This window comes from Xenopus tropicalis, chromosome 9 (genome assembly GCF_000004195.4).
Source record: "Xenopus tropicalis strain Nigerian chromosome 9, UCB_Xtro_10.0, whole genome shotgun sequence".
In the NCBI taxonomy this organism is placed as follows: Eukaryota; Metazoa; Chordata; class Amphibia; order Anura; family Pipidae; genus Xenopus; species Xenopus tropicalis.
In genome coordinates, this window is record NC_030685.2 from 34758607 (window position 1) to 34776435 (window position 17829).

Here is a 17829-nt window from a genome sequence, read left to right on the forward strand (position 1 = left end):
AAAAGAAAAGTGGGGATTATTATTATTATTAACACCAAATTACTGTGCAGTGCTGTACCGGTTAAAGCTTGAGTGACATAGGCAGGGGGGAAGAGGGGTTATTGTGTATAGGGATAAGTAAACTGTGCCATGGGGCTAGTTGAGATTTCTGGAGGATGTTGTGCCATGAATAAATAGTGTGGGCTAACACTGAGTCGGTTCTGGGCCGCCAGGGCCCACTAGGGCCCAGTCCGACCCTGGCAGGAATCAACACTCAGCAGGCGGCTCACTGCAATGTCTCCCCTTGCAAATTAATAGCAGTCTCTCTCTAACTGGTCCCTGAGCAGGCTGGAATTCACACTGCCAGTCTCTAAATCTCCCAGCACCTCTCTCCTCTCCTGGCTGGTTTCTCTTCCTTGGTGTGAAGGCAGGAACAAGACTGTCCCCCTATGATTGGTTGGAGAATTCCTTCCTTCCTGCAGACTGAACATTACTAATTCCTCTGTACTGTAGTGGAAAGCACAGAGGACTACATTACCCAGCACTCTTACGGGTACAAAACATTCAGGGTGCTACAAGTGTCAGATGCTTTTTTTCAGGTCTAATAAGAGAATTAGGCTTTGTAATTGTTTAGAATTCATATAGTGTGTATAAGTCTTCCAATATTATCAGCCGCTTGTCTATGTGGGATAAAGCTTTTTGTGGGGGAATTCATGGTAGCAGTAACTTTGCATAGATCTCTACTTTTCTGCAAAGTAATCAGTGCTAGGTCTTGGAATACTGAAATGATTGTGCCAGCTAATTCTCTCGCTGATCAAAGCAAATCCTCCTCTGGCTTTTTGCTGCCCCTGGTAGCTTTAGGGGCGCTGCTGTCTGAGGCGAGTTTCTCAGCTTGCCTCATTGAAGCAGTGTCCCTGAGTACAATGTTTGCGGTTGTGAAGCAGTTGCTTTGGGTAAATAGTTATCCTACTGTTTGCGCATTCCTGTTATTTAGGGTCTTTTTTGACATATGAGGTTAAGTCTTTTTGAGTATACAGTATTTGTAGGAAAAAGGTGCCGAAATATATTTTGGCAGCAAAGGCTGTTGAACATGTTCCCTTGTGTTAGAAAATCTCAGGGTATGGTCTTGCAGGTTTCCTAAGACAACTCCCACTGAATTCTACATAAACACAAAAGCTTTTGGATCACCACCCCCCCGTAGGGGCCCCCGCAACTCACCACCAATTGCCTGACATCCTCCCCTGCAGGGGAGGACATCATCGGGAAGGGAGCAGTAACAGGACTTGGGTCTGGGCCACTGGGACCCACTGAGTTTTTTCCCCGTATCCCGGCGGCCCAGTCTGACCCTGAATCACCCCCTAGGTGTTTGTTTTTGCTGGTGCTTTGGTTTGAATTCCTTCTGTGTCTCTATGCCTTACTAGCAACAAGGCAAGCTGTCTCCTGGGTTCTTGGAAGGAGATTTGAAGTTAAAGCTTTGGAAGGCTAAATGGAGGGGTATAGGAAAGAGACACCGACATTTTAACCCTATGCTATTGAGTGAGAGGAGAAGAATGAATTCAGTGATTATGGGGATGCTGCAGCCTTACTTACCCTTTTAACAACTGAAGTGACAGGTATTCAAATATTTCAAAAAAGGCTGTTTACATTCTTTTTTGTGTGTGGGGGGGTACATGTCCTTTTATAAAGAGGCACCTTTGACTATTTCGGAAGCTGCTAATGCTAGAACTCACATATAGTTTGGTTTCATTTCCTTTAACATTTGAATAAATGCAGATCATTTAATAATAAGCACAATCATGCTTTTAATATCCATCTATGAAGGTTTTTGTGGAACAACAGAAATAGAGCTGAATTGCAGTACAAACATCATTATGCAGCATTTCCTCTGGGTTAACTGGAACTCATCATGGTAAAGCTGTTTGCTGCTGTAAGTCTGTTTTTTGTTGAAGCGGGTACTTACTGAACTGCTTAGTATTCCATCATTGACGGCCTTATCATGACAAATATTTGTTGAGTTGTGCCAGTACTGGCTGAATTGAACTGCACCCTTTATGTCTAAAGCCGATATGAAGATGTGTAGATTAAGGGATTTGTCTTACTCTATCAAGTGTTCATTGCATTTGAGCTGCTAACTGTATGACACAGAAGCATGCATTCTCCTTTATGCATTAACTGAGGGGTAGAAATACTGGCTTGTGAATAAAATATTCTTTTCAGCACAACAGACTTCACCGAACTAAATTAGCTTAAGCTTAGCAATGACCAAAATTTCCATTAGTGAATCAATTTCAAAATCTTTTACATTTTTAGTAATAAAGAATGATAACTCATGTGTCAAAACAATATTTTAGAGTCTTGAAATGATACCATGACTTTCCAGAACAATGCCATTATGGTGAGTAATGACACTGCAAATGGGAAGATAACGCCATAGTTTTTAACTTGTGCTTGATGAACTGTTGCATCCAAATTTATCACAAATTACCTTGTTCATTACATCCCTGTGAGATATGTTGATCACATCCTGCAATTATGGCTGCCATAACAGACCATCATTTAAAAGCATCATTGATATTATTAGGAATAAACGACAGATAAAATTGCCTTTTAGCATTGAACAATATAGTATAGTCTAAAGTAGATCTAAAATGAGATAAAATGTTTTCTCGATAATTCATTTATAATGTACTTTTTCATTTTAATTAAATTCAGCAGTAGAATAAAAACAAATGGGAACATTGCTGAAGTTAGTTTGACAAGTTTATTGTCCGGGGTGGGCACATTTTGCAGCTTAGATGATATTACAGCAGATATACTTACTGGGGCGTGTAAGAAAAAAAGGACTAGTAGGACAAATTTATAAACAGAAACATTGTCTCATCATAAAGCCTCCCCCCATGCTAAAAAGGAAGCTGGATTTGTAGACAAGAATCTTAAACCCCTTTTATGGTAAAGTCTCCATAGTGGGAAAGGTTTTACCCCATTTACCCAGGAAGAATTCGTCAGTGATAGTTTACTTAGTATTTATGAAAGGTTTGACGATACTGAATGCTGAGTATGAGTTAATAGATGGGGACACGTACTCCCACTCCAGCTTTAGTTCGTTCAGGACATGATACGGGGTAAAATATGCAATCATTAGCCACTTTATAGAAATTAGTGCTTATATTTCTGTGGAACTATTTCCAGTTACTTCCAAATAACTATTTGGCCAGGGCCAGCCTTAGTAGTAGTAATCCTTGGAGATGAAACCGACTGCCATGTATGCACAATCCTCCCAGACATTACTTAGCTTCTAGACCATGTTGATGAGTTTAACCCAATGATCAATGAAGGATAGCAGGATGGACAGCACAAATGTGCTTGAACATGTAACTACCTCGTCTTATCTGTTCACCTTTTAGTATGTCATAGAATCTCCTATTCCTAGCAACTTTGCAATTGGTCTTTATTATTTTTTATAGTTTTCTTGTCTACATTTTTTCAGCCTTCAAAGGGGGTCACTGACCCCGACAACCAAAACTACAATTAATATTGTTACATTTTTTTTTACTTATCTTACTATTCAGCCCCTCTCCAATACATATTCCAGTCTTTCATTTAACCCACTGTTTGGTTACCAAGGTAAACAAGACCCTAGCAACAAGATATCTACTGAAATTACAAACTGGAGAGCTGCTAAACAAAAAGCTGAAAAACCACAAAAAATAACAAAACAAAAACCAGTTGCAAATTGTCTCAGAATATCAATGTCATATTCACATGGTAATGTAAAGATGAACAACCGCTCTAAGCACCCAGTGAGAGTCAGGCCTGGGTAAAAGGCATGATCAAGAAGGAGTAGTCAGGCAGGCCACCAGCCAATCACCAAACAACAGCGTAACCAGTCAAGGTACCACAAACGGGTAGAGATGGAGAATAGTCAGGAAGGCCAATAAGCAAGTCTGTGAATAGCACAATTACCAGGCAAGTACAAGGATGATCAAAAAGAATAGTTATGCAGGCCAGTAGCCAAGTCAATAGTTACCACAAACACACACAATCTCATGTAGGTAATGTCAAATCAATGCCTGTACAAAGTACAAAAGGCAGTTCTGGAGTAAATAGGGTTGTAGCATCAGGACACATTTTTTTGGTAAAGCGGCAATTCTTCTTCATTAGCACAACAATCTGGGACTTCTGATATTAATACACTGAAAATTTCATTTTAATGGTAATATTTAAACCACATTAATCTAATTAATGTGTTTACTATAAGTTTGTATATCAGTACAGTTCACTGGTTGGTGCCAGAAGAGTAAACACTGACTGCATCTCCACTTGTGTAGTTTAATATTTCATAAGGTACATGCAATAGCTGACAGCAGTCACTTGTGAAGAGATGCTTCTAATTGAGAATTTTGTCTTTGCACTGTAACTTTCATTATTACTTCATGAAAGTCTTATCAATAAGTAAAACTGTGTGGCTGCTGGAAGGCATCTAAAAAGTAGCATTTTAACTTTTTCCTTACCTTCGTACCAGTTTGAACACTTGTCTTTTCTTAGTTAACCCATGCTGTGTGTTGCCAAGACACAACACAATGAAAAGCAAGACACAGCACAATGTTCTGCAGTCATGTTACGTTAAGGTAAAGTTTTAAGGCAATGTACCATAAGTAACAGGCTGCTAAAAAGTCCCAAGGCCCTTTTACACATTGAAAATGAGCAGTAGATGCAATCTCGCAAAGATTGTAGAGAGAAAAATTATCAAATATAAATTATTATCTACTGTTATTATCTAATGACAAAGAAAACAATACATTAATGGTATAAAATATTTTAGAAATGCCATGCTACTTGCTAGTTATAAGGCATTCAGTGTATGGCCAGCTTTACATACATTTTTGTGCATCACACTTGCATTTGTTAACGAACCCTAATTGAAACAGTCTCTGAGAAGCAAGTTGTGGCACAAGCAGTCGAGGCCAGGGCCATCATGGTAACTTGTGGCTTAATCTGCAGAATAGAACACAGTAGGGTACATTGGCAGGCAAAAGAGGCAGCATTAATGATAACAGGGATGATTTGTTTTTAACCAAGAAGTACTGTAACTCATACAATAGCTGAGATCAAAGACAGCACACATCATATACAGAGAACAGTCCTATTCCAAGCGATGTACCTATGGACCAGACATAAACCAGAACACAAGCAGATGAACACAGTGAACACCAAGCAAACAGAAAACTTTCTTGCATTTCAATAATTGAACAAAGCACCTGGGGTTTGGGCCAGTGCAGAAATAAATGAAGCATTGTAAATAGGTTCTGGACCAGACCATAATAAAACTGTACCGAATTGCTGACAATTCTAGGTCCCAGAAGAACACTGTTTGTCTAAATGTGTAATGCTGGCTGTAAACTGGAGGAGCAATAATTGTATAGGGGCTGTTTGTCATGGCTCAAGTGAAAGCAAACAGTGCAGTGATATTCATGAATATGTTTCCCTTCCTAATTCATGACAAAGGCATGGGAAAGGCCCTTTCTATTTTCAGTACAAAGCTGGATCTATAATAATAATAATCCTTGAATCTTAAAAGTCTGTAATTCTGTCATTTAAAAAAACTAAAGCAAGATGGGGTTTTTTTTTTAGATGGCTCTTTCAAATTAATATAATTGTTCTTTGTTTTGCATTAGCCACCTGCAACATTTTGGAAAAGGATGCACCTAGGAATTCATATTTGCTATGTACCGATAATGGTGTTACTGAAAGTACAATTTCTGCTAGGAGAGCTTTTACTGTTCTTTGATTTTAAGGGACTAACAGTAGAAAGGCAGTGAATGGAGATCAACTGTATATACGGTGGGATTGAATATTCTAACTCTGCATAATTTAACAGGACATTCATGCCTAGACCAGGCACAATATATATATATATATATAATCATTTTTAGTGAACTGTGACTTTTAGCGAACTGCGATATCTGAAACTTCTTGCCTTCATTTAGTACTGTAAGTGTTGGTAGCCTAAACGAACTTACTCGCCAACCACAAAGCTACTGGGTGAGATTAGTTAAAAAAATTACACATTAAAAAAATTACATGACTCATCCATCACATTTCCTTATGCATATCCTTATCGCAATAAAATCTACCTATCCCTAGCCCTAGTTTCCCACAGTAGTAGAAACCCAACCTGTGGCATGAATCCCATCCCCTTCTTGGCTTCCATTTTGGGAGGCAGAATTGGGACATTCAATGGCCAAAAGGTTTATTAGTTAATATTGTTTGTTTACTTCCTATGGTCTTCTCATTTCCAATAAAACCTAAAAATGTTGAGAATATTAAAAAGAAATAAAATACACATTGATACTGATAAACCAGGAGTGCACAAGGTCTTTTTTTGTACCAGCCACAGTTATGTGATCCAAACTGGTGGAGGAACTACTAATTGGTTAAAATGAAGCATAATATCTATTGCAGTACAGATACAGCTGCAGGCCAATTGGATTTTTTTGGTTGGACTAGAAATACCAATTTATGAGCCTTCCACACATTCAAATAAATTCAAGATCCAAAAAAAGTTTTTTGTTTTTTTTTATCCCACTACAGTAAATAATGCAAGATGTTTGGAGTCTGAGCTAGATTCATATATCATGTATGTTCTTTTTATTGTTGTACCAGTATTCCCCCCTCATTTATACTTTACATCACCAGCAAATACAGACAATCTGGGTCATCTACAGACAGAGGAGAATGGCACATGAAGCATTGCACCTCTCTTTCTATGCAGCACTGTGTGTGCTTGGTAGTAATACAAATAGGCAGAGCAGCACATGGTCATCTAATGGCATTCCCCTAGCTTGCAATGAATGTAAGGTGCTAGGAAGCCCTGTACTTAGTCCCTGCTTGTGGCAGGCATTAAGTACAGGTCTCTCTTATGTTACTGCTGTGCTCTGTGCCAAGGTTCAGAGCACAGTTTGCACTGCACTCACCTATCAAGAGCTAGGCAGCCATTACTGTGTACGAGCTGTAATGGCTGCCTAGCCCTTGATAGGCAGTAACAATTGAAAATCCCTTGACATGTAGAATTAGGCTTTCTATAGCAATGAAATTCACACTGTCACATGGTTAGCAGGTAAGCACACAAAAAAAAAAAAATATATGTATATGAATATATTTATATTGTGAGCGAGATCACATATACAGACAGTTCTCTAGGTGAATAAAGTCTGTTTATTACGTACAGTGATAGACTGTGGTCAGGCAGGAGCATAAACAAAACAAAAGAAAACAAAACCCTTGGCTCTAACTAATACATAAGGTGCTTTCCCTCACTGCTACCGGTCCCCTACTGAGATTCCCGGCTAAACCCAAAAACACAACTCCACAGAGTCACAGTACCTTGAGAGAGAAGTTAAAATAAAGGAGCAGCTAAAAAAGGAGCAGAGTCAGCCATTTGAATGTGGCTGCTTTATCTAACATCTAATCATTCACTGAATCAAGGAGGAAAGAGGAGTAGCTTACTGGATAATGACTCTTTTTCACATTGGCCTACTGATTTCTGAGTAGGACGTCAGACATTTGCAGAGGGCATTTTGTTTCCTGAGAGAAACTTCACACAAAATCTTGTACTATTATATGTCTCCATTTTAGTTGCAACCAGTTTTTATTTTCTCCAACAAAGAACTGACGGTTTTCATTTTTATTAGGTTTCCGCTATATCTTTGTACCAGATGAACAGTGCACTGCTTTTGGTTATTCATTTAAAAAATTAAAAAAATATTATCACAAATTTGTGCCAAAAATAATTTAAAAAATATGTCCACAAAAAGTATTTTTTAAAATATAATATTGATTACATCAATTTAAACAGTATAAAAAACACACACACAAAATATAGGAATTGATGCAGAAATTTTGATAGCATAATATAGAATCATATGTTTGAAAAACAAAACCCAAGCTCAAATTCTGGCCCTGCCAGAACCTTTTTAGAGGTTGTACCTTTCCAACTTTTTACTTATTTTATTTATTTTAGCCCTGGAATAGTAGCATTCTATAAAATATTAATCCTTCCAAAGGTCATATATCCAATGCTCGACTTCCCAACATTTCTCAAAGATATAAAAGCTAAAATTTCTAGTCTAACAATTCTTGTCAGGACAGGAAAACATCGAAAAATCTCTTACCAGATAATGAAACAAAACAAGTCAAGGAGGTCTGGCTGTCACCAATGTGAGAAATGTTAACATAGCAGTTCTTACTCAATACCGGTTGGAATGATTATAGGAGCAAGAAAAGCAACTGGAGCAACACAAGCAATATGAAAGCATGATGAGGGAATACATGCATAGCACCCAGAGCTGAACATCAAAGAAGATGCAACTCTCACTCCACTCTCATCAAGGCGGAGTGAGAACTGAAGGACAAGTTTGATGTCAGGCCAACCAAGCTTCCACCAAACAGTTACTCAATGTACTGTGCAGAGCTGATGGCCAATATGAAAGCCTTTTTCAGCACTGAACATATGGTCCTCTGCAGACAAAGGTGGAAGCTGCTCTCTTAGAAACAGAAGGATACCTTAAGACTTGTAAGCAGAAAGAATATGAAGTGGAGTTGATGCTCTTTCTTGAGAATCTCCCATAGGAGAAGAAGCAGAGGGTTCTTGTAGAGGAAAGATGGTGGGTATGAACAGAAAAAAACACCCCAGCACCAAAGATGGCCACACAGGATGCTGCAAAGGTAGAGAGCAAATCCAGATAGGCAAGCAAGAATAAAGCAGCAGACAAGAGGGCTAAACTAATGGAGACCCCCCAAAACTGCCAAAGAAATCTGGTAACAGAGCATGATTGGACACTATCTTGCTCAGTTTAAGAATGACTATGCTAAAGCCTTATGTGGATAAAAAAAGTCAGCCAAGGACCAGAAATGCTATTTGATAAGTGATATGCAGTCTGCTCCTACCCCAACTACAGCAGGAAAGAAGGTCAAGTTTCTGGAAGAGCTTAAGAAAGCACCCATGAATGGCTACCAAAAGTTCTCTCAGGAGCTGCTGTCCAACAAAGAACTCCCCCTAAGAAAAGTATGTTAGAAATTGGAAACCGATGGCACAAGATTTCTCCTGCTTAGGAGTATTACAAGACGCTGGCAGAGGAACAACACTATTGTACATAATATGATGCCTGAATGAAGAGTTTATTGTCACAATTTATTGTGCAGTGTACAAGGAACAGAATTTAAATGATGGTGATGACAATAATGAGGACGATGGTGACGATGATGACAACAAAGATAAGGAGGACTCATTCAAAAATGGAGACTTCATCTGCTCATGCATGCGCTCATCCTATCCCGACTTGACTACTGTAACCTGCTACTAACCAGCCTCCCTAACTCCCATCTTTCCCCCCTACAGTCTATATTAAACATTGCTGCCAGAATTCTCCTCCTCTCATCCAGGAGAGTTGAGGCCCTTCCCCTGCTAAAGTCCTTATCGTGGCTTCCTATTAAACAAAGAATATTTTACAAACTCCTTCTCTTAACCTTCAAAGCCCTCCATTCCTCTGCTCCTCACTACATCTCTTCCCTTGTGTCTCCGTACGTTCCTGGCCGACTCCTTCGTTCCTCGCAGAGCAATCGCTTGGTTCCGCCCCCCACTATTACTGCCGTTTCCCGCCTTAAACCTTTCTGCCTTGCTGCCCCTTACATTTGGAATGCCCTCCCTGATTTCCTTCGGAGAGAATCCTCCCCCAGTCTTTTTAAAACTAAACTTAAAGACTACCTTTTGGAGCACTCACCCAGCAACTGATCTGGGAACTAGCACTTATATTGTAGTGTCACCCACTGTGACCTACAGCACTTACATTTGCCCATTTGTGTCTGTTAGTTATCCTCCCATATAGATTGTAAGCTCTACGGGCCAGGGACCTCCTTCCTCTTGTGTTTCTGACTCTTATTGCAACTGTACCTTGTATTTATTTGTATTGTTGTACTTTGTATTTATCCATTATCTTTAACCCCCTGTTTGTATTAATGTATTCTACTGTACAGCGCTGTGTACATAAGTAGCGCTTTATAAATAAAGATATACATACATACATACATTAATTTAGTGGTGGCAGTTTCAGAATTGCTTGTGTTCTAATTATTGTTTTGTAGAAAGTGGGTGGGTGGGGAAAGGTTTTCTGTTAAGTACTCAATCAATGATTGATTCCAAAATACACATAACGTTAAATTAAACCCTCTTTATAGAAACACTTTATCCAAGCAGAAATTACTAAATATTAAGAAACAATGTAATTTCCAATTATCCGTCATCATTTCTATTTTCAATATGATGGTATCTTTTGTACTAAACTCAAGTGGACTTTCTTTTAGTTGGAAGGAATTAGGTATATCTCCAAATACTGGCCAAATTGTAATGAGAGATTTACTTTAAAGATAAATTTTGCCTGTAGGATGGAGATTATAACATACTACAAGTTGTATTCAGTTATGTTTATTAAAAACAAACATCTACTTTATATTCTGGCATGGAAGCCTAGATTTGTACAAAAATATGTAGCGTTAAGTTATATTTAATTGGATGCAAGCATTTACCTGGTTAAGATGTGGTTATTCTCCCCTTCAAGAAAAGTAATGAAGAGGCAGCCGAGTTTAGAGATGCCAGTAGGTAGAAAAGGGTTCTGCTCCAATACCTTGTGGACTGGCTGTTCCCAGTGGAGGGCCCTGGCTGTGCCAGTGTGTGTACAGGTATGGGATCAGGTACAGGTATGGGATCAGTAATCCGGAAATTACGGAAATACCATCTCCAATAGACACCATTATAAGCAAATAATTCTAATTTTTAAAAATGATTTCCCTTTTCTCTGTAATAATAAAACAGTACCTTGTACTTAATCCCAACTAAGATGTAATTTATCTCTATTAGAAGCAAAACAATCCTATTGGGTTTCATTAATGTTAAAATGATTTTTTAGTAGACTTAAGGCACAGAAATCCAAATTACGGAAAGATCCCTTATCCAGAAAGCCCCAGTTCCCGAGCATTCTGGATAACAGATCCCATACCTGTACTAGTAAGAGAATAAATGGATCTCTTTGGAGAGCTACAGAAAAGTTATGTGAACAGGGAGCTGTAAAGGTAAATGCGTAACTTGTGTTTTGGGTGGAAATAAGGATCCCAATCAGACACCAAACGGGTTCAATTTCATTTCATTCATTTTTTAAACAATTGTATTTGTTACATGGTTGGGGTGAAACCTGTGTTCATGTTAATAAAGTGCAGTGAGAAGGCTGCTTTAAACAGAAATGTAGTGTCCATCTACCAATACGAGCTTGAGCAATCCCCACACAGACTCAGATTGTAAGCTCTACGGGGCAGGGACCTCCTTCCTACTGTGTCTCATACCACATGGCACTTATATATATATATATACATATATGTATTTATTGTATTTATTTATTATATCACTTGTCCTCCCTGTGTGTAATTTTGTATTCTGTAAGACTGTACAGCGCTGCGTACCCTTGTGGCGCTTTATAAATAAAGTTATACATACATACATACATACTATGAACTGACCTGCTGCTTTTGACATAATAGAAATTAAAGGGAATCATGACACACAGTAACATTTATTTCTTATAAATTTTGTGTACAAGATATCTACAGAATATTTTAAAATCTATTAATTCATTATAAATCAATATAAGAAGAGGGCTAGAGAAACACTACAGATAAATGAAAATAAGGTATACAGATTTCAGCAGCAAATTCTCTAAAATGATAAAACATTCTGCAAAAATATGTATTTTAATACACATCATATTTTTGAGGGGCAGATACCTTCTTTCTTTTTTCAATATGATTGTTACAGGTACGGGACTTGTTATCCAGAATGCTTGGGACCTGGGTTTTTTTGGATAAGGGATCTTTCCGTAATTTGGATCTCCATACCTTAACTGCTAAAAATCATTTAAATATTGAATAAACCCAATAGGATTGTTTTGCGTCCAAAAAGGATTAATTATATCTTAGTTGGGATCAAGTACAAGGTACTGTTTAATTATTACAGAGAAAAGGGAATCATTTAACCATGAAATAAACCCAATAGGGCTGTTCTGCCCCCAATAAGGGGTAATTATATCTTAGTTGGGATCAAGTACAGGTACTGTTTTATTATTACAGAGAAAAGGGAATCATTTAACCATGAAATAAACCCAATAGGGCTGTTCTGCCCCCAATAAGGGGTAATTATATCTTAGTTGGGATCAAGTACAGGTACTGTTTTATTATTACAGAGAAAAAGGATTTTTTATAAAATTTTATAAAATTAGAATTATTTGCTTATAATGGAATCTATGGGAGATGGCCTTTCCATTACTTGGAACTTTCTGGAGAACGGGTTTCTGGATAAGGGATCCCATACCTGTATATAACTTATATTTTTTTTTTAGGTTCTGATTTCTGGTTTAGGTTTTTCATATTAACTATGCAAAAGCAAAAAAAAACAAAAAAACTATGCAAAAGCAAAAAGGCTTTTTTGTTTGTTAAAAAAATTGTAATTATACAAATACTATGATGTTTATTCTGGTTCTTCTATGTATTAAACTAATTAGCTACTTTATAATATGAAGAAGCTAATTTTTTGTTTATATGGAGAAATGCTTTTTAATGTATTTATTTAATTGACTTTTCATTTTTTTCCAATACAATAATTATTTTACCTGTAACTCCCTTGATGAGCCAGTCTATTAGCTGAATCGCTGTTACTTATTGTGAATAGAAGACCTTGTCATCTGTTTTGAGATCAAAAACTTAATTAAAAAAATAATATTTTGAAAAAAACAGAAAATGAATCTCTAAATTCCCTTATTTGAGAAAATTGCCATAATGATATTATATAATGGATTTACAGATAATCCTGTTTTAAAATGTCTTCAGTAAGGATTAGCCTGTAACTTATTCATTGTTTGGGGATTTCATGATAGACAAAATAAAAATTCACCTGACCTGCCAATACTGATTTGATAATGTCCCTAGGGTGTATGAAAATGGTTGACTGCTAACAGAATCGTTGTTAGATGTTAAGAGACCTGAAGCAGTAACAGGTTTGAGTCTCTTTCTTATTAACCTTCTGTAACCCCTATTGAGCGGAACATGTTGCAGATTCATCCAACCCTTAGGGGCGTTTGTTGTATTTGTGTTACAAATGTATGATAGGGATTCCTTTTTAGAATGCCTACCACATTGCTTAAAAAAACACTTCTTAAAATCCGAGAAGGCAGATTATGTCAATATGATCAGCCTTTACCCCACTAACCCAAAACAGTGCCCACAATTTAAATAGAGATTTAAAATGTTTAAAGACATGGAAGAGTGGTTAATTGCCCACTGCTGGACCCACGTCTTGTCAGTGGAAAGCAAGTGGAAAGGCTACCAAGTGCCTTTAAGGAAAGATGTATATTTGTGCATATCTCTGTAATTCTCTTTTGGTCAGGAAAAAGGTTATGGCACAAATGACATTATGTCACTTCTTGTGGAAATGATCAAGACACAGATCTTGGGCCCATGCACCAAACTCATTTTAGTTAGCTTGTATTAAAAAGTGCTGTTTTAGAAAGCACTATATATTAAATTAGTGCTATATTTCTAGTTTTATAGCAGTGCTGTGCAATTAATATTCCCTGGGAATATAAAGTGCTCATTGTGCATGAACCTCATGGCTACAGGACAGGCAGCATAAATACATAGTTCATTTTTTTTTTTATAATAAACTTGTTACCTTGCACTTACATAAATATATTTGGAATCAGTTGTTTTTTACCTTGGGAAGTAAATGGAGCAAACCTTTTAAAACATAGGTACAATGTTCCCTCTAATTGGATATATATGTTGTGTGGTCAGTATAAAAATACAAAAACCCAGCACTTTGGCTTTGTTGACCACACGCGGCATCACGTTTGCTCCCAGATATTGCCATTATGGCCCCTTGATGATTTTATTGGTTTGTATCAGTATGCTATATTGATTTCTATCTTTTACTTCTCTGCTATCTGTCTAGTTTTTTCATTTCTTTTTATTGTTAGGTTTCTGAAGCTTGGATGGATTAATAGTGGAGTTTCCTGTTCTGCTCTTTGGTTATATTGGCTGAGTGTCCTTTGTCTCTATCGTTGTCAAATTTGGGGGTTTATAGCTTTATATGTCTAATGAGGACCCCTCCCTTTTACAGTATGTCGCTCACCATTTTGGGTGAGCAAGTCAAGACCAACCTGATAATTAGAAGAAAGGAAGTCATATCAGGTCCTATGTCTATGTCAAGTTCCGGGTGAGATTTATGAGGTGGGCTGTACCACAAGCTGGATTTTGCCAGGTTCTGACTTACACAGGAAATATGTACACAGGAGCACGGCCCAACAAGTTAGCGGGGCAGCAAAAAGTCGAACCTGGTGACTTTAAGAGCTCAAATTCTGATTTGTAAATAAAAATGTTGGCTCTTCTAGTGCAGAGAGTGCTATGGTGCTATGTTCACTAGAAATCCCCCTGCTTGACCCATTTACAAGTAAGCACAAGGGGCGAGAGTGGGCGGCATTGGCTAGGCTGCCTCAGGGTGGCAGTAGGTGCTGAATCAGCCCTGCATGTACAAAGAAAAAGTACATATTTGTGCAGTTTGGAAAGTACTTTATTCCAAAAGCACACTTTTCTAAGTATGTAAAATAGTTTGCCAAAGTCTGAGCTGTTTGACTTTTATTCATAGTGAGGGTTCAGCACCTAGCAAAAAAGGTGAAACTCAAGAATAACACTAAATAATAATGATTAGATCCTCTTTCTCACAGTAACATTTGCTGCTGGTAATCACAGTTCTTCTGAGCTGCATTCATTGCCAGTTTCCAAATGCTTATATAACATATGTAAATTCACCCTGCAATTGGTCTAGTCAAAACCTGTCCGATATGTACTGTAATTTATTATCTCAGTACCAGCAGGTATGATGCATAAAACTAATGCCAAAAGAATGTGTGAAAAAGATTAGACAGCAAACGTCTCATTGCATTTAACACAAACCGAAGTCCTGTTCTGTGACCTAATTTTCAGGCTGATTCTTTTTCCAAAAACAGAAACTCGGGCAAGAATACTGGTGCTCTGCACTGTCTGTTCCCATACAAATTGGATTGGAAACACACATATACTGCATGAAAATACGGCCTGAAGTCTGTCACAACAAAAGGGCATCATAAATAATAGAAAAATAAAAGATACTTTCCCTGCTGTGATAGCTTTTAGTCAAATCAGCCTCTATATCTGTTCCCCAAAAAGTTCCATTAACATTTTATGGTACTATTCGTCTAAATCATATTTCAATGACTTTTAGGACTGAAGAGGTATACATTGTTTGTTTGGTAAAAATATGCCTGTTTATTATTACTTGTAAGCTGCATTATGTGTGTGGGCACTGTTAAAAAGCAAAGAGCATGTGAAATACCCATGTTCCTAATGTAACACAGTAGGGCAGTCAGTTGTGCATAAAACCACTTTAATTAAAAGTACTTGCATCAAAATATGTTCTTTGTGCTTCTTTATAGTTGCGCTCAGTGCCACTAAATCATCACTTCCTTCCATTCTGGATTGAATGCTGCTGCACCTTCTAACAAGCTTCATGGTTCCCTTTGTACACAGATGGACTGCCTACCTATTGCCTTTTTCCATCCACAGATTTTCCATCCACATGTTAGACATTTGTTTTTAATCCTATGCAAGGTGTAGAATGGCAGACCCACATGCAAGTTTTCTGAATGAGCACTAAGGGGTATGATTTTGCTCTAGCACGTGTTGCTGGGGTCTGTATAAATGAACACTAAAGGATCCTATTTAGTCACTTAAAAAGTGTGTTAAAAATGATGCTCTGAAACAAAGCCAGCTTTCAGTTATGACTGTCTTTGCATACACATACATATCAGTCATGTGTCTTACAGAAAGCTTCTATAGTGTAGGTATGCAAGCAATTGTCAGCAACCACTAGTGAACTTATCTGGCTAAGTCTTCTATTCATCAGTAACTAGAAAGGTACAGCAAACTTTTTCTGTTATTCCATATCTAACTCAAAGTTAAGCAGGATTCCTGAGGTAACTACAGCCCCTCATACTATGGAGCATGCACACCTTATTAATCCACCTTAGGGCTAAGTGCTAAACACAGCTGAACAGGGATATCTCTTCAAGGAATAGAAATGCAGCTACATACCAGATTTATATTTTTACAAAATGGCTGTACTGTCAACAATTCAGTACAATCTACTAATAAAAAGAAAGACACAAGTATATGTGATGCAATTTGTTTTTTTTATAATTCTTAAATTATATTAGATCAGTCAGTGAGATGAAATTAAGCAGCTTTTACATCCAGGCTACTGAGTCAATAAGGTCAACAGCAAAACTATGAAAACATGAGCGTTAGAATAGGTACAGAAATTTGTATGAGAGTAAAGGTGCAGGGAGTTTTGTATTACAATCAAAATGCTACAATGTAAGCAATAGTCTGTTATCTATGAGTGTGTCATGGACTTAACAAAATGGTAAGAAACAACAAACAGCTCAAACCTGCTACTAAAAGTTGAACATGAGAATAAAAGGTACAGGGAGTTGTGCATAAAATCAAAGCAGCTGAAAAGAATTAGCGGCAAATGTCAGTGGTTGAAAGCGCATGAGCACGGGCAGCAAAATGTGTACAGATCAGATGACAGAAGGGGCTACTTTTAAAATTTGTACATTAAAGTTGCAGGGACTTGTAAAGTTGTTTCTTAGAGAACCTAGTGACAGGTCTAAGAAGGAAACCAGAATGAGAAATTAAATCTTTTGAGAAATAAAAACCTGTTTACCACATAATCTTGTCATATAGTTAAAGCTGCAGATTATAAAGGATAATGTATCCTTCTTAATATTTAAAAGTCTGTTAGAAATTACCTTGGAGTTGATAACCTTTATAAAAGTACTTGATATGATCATAGATGTGCTCAGTAACTTCTAACAGCTTTCTGGATGAACTCTTTTGTAGTATAGAAATGTATTAGAATTCTGTGTCTCTTTACAATAGGGGGTACATAATCCACAATCTGTTTTTCCACATTGCCTGTCTAATTGTAATAAAAAAGACCTAATATATTTTATCTTTCTCAGGTCATGCTGGCATCACTGACCAACTGCAGAGAGCAAGTGGCGATTAAAATAATGCAGAAGAAAGACAAGGAAGCGCATGTTAATATGATCTTGGGAGTATCACGGACATACTCACAAGCTTATACATATTTGTAATAATTTCTACTTGTCAACCTTTCATTTGGTTGCAGCATGGAGGTAAGTCCAGTTGAAGACACCAGGGGGGGCCCGTGTATGTCCCAGACACAGTTGTTTGAGCACTGTGCTGCACAGGGGGCACAGGGTACCCCTGTCCTTAGTGGCTGCCAATGTACCCCATTTAGCTCCTAGTCTTATGTGATCACCAGCAGAGTTACCACTATAGCTCTATGGGTCCCTTCTTTATGAGCCATCTGCTGCATGATAAGAATAAGGTCACACAGTCCTTTTTTACACTAAAGGACTTTCCAAAGAGACTTCCCCTGCTGCATGAGTGTCTGGTCTGGCCCTACACAGACTTGCATTGTGATTACCCCTTTACCCAAACACACATTTGTCTGCAGGAGAATTAACTTCTTGTTCCACAGAAGCCTGCAGAAGCTCCTTGGGCAATACATCATTCCCTGGGTGCATTTAATCATTAGGGATGTAGCGAACCTAAAAAAAACGCCAAAAAGCGCGAATATTCGCAAACTTTGCGAACCCCATAGACTTCAATGGGAAGGCGAACTTTAAA

General features: G+C 37.7%; 1 pseudogene; it reads left to right on the top strand.

The window, feature by feature from the left end:
- Positions 1-2347: 2347 nt before the first annotated feature.
- LOC100498421 lies at positions 2348-17182 on the top strand (annotated as a pseudogene).
- The last annotated feature ends 647 nt before the right edge of the window (positions 17183-17829 follow it).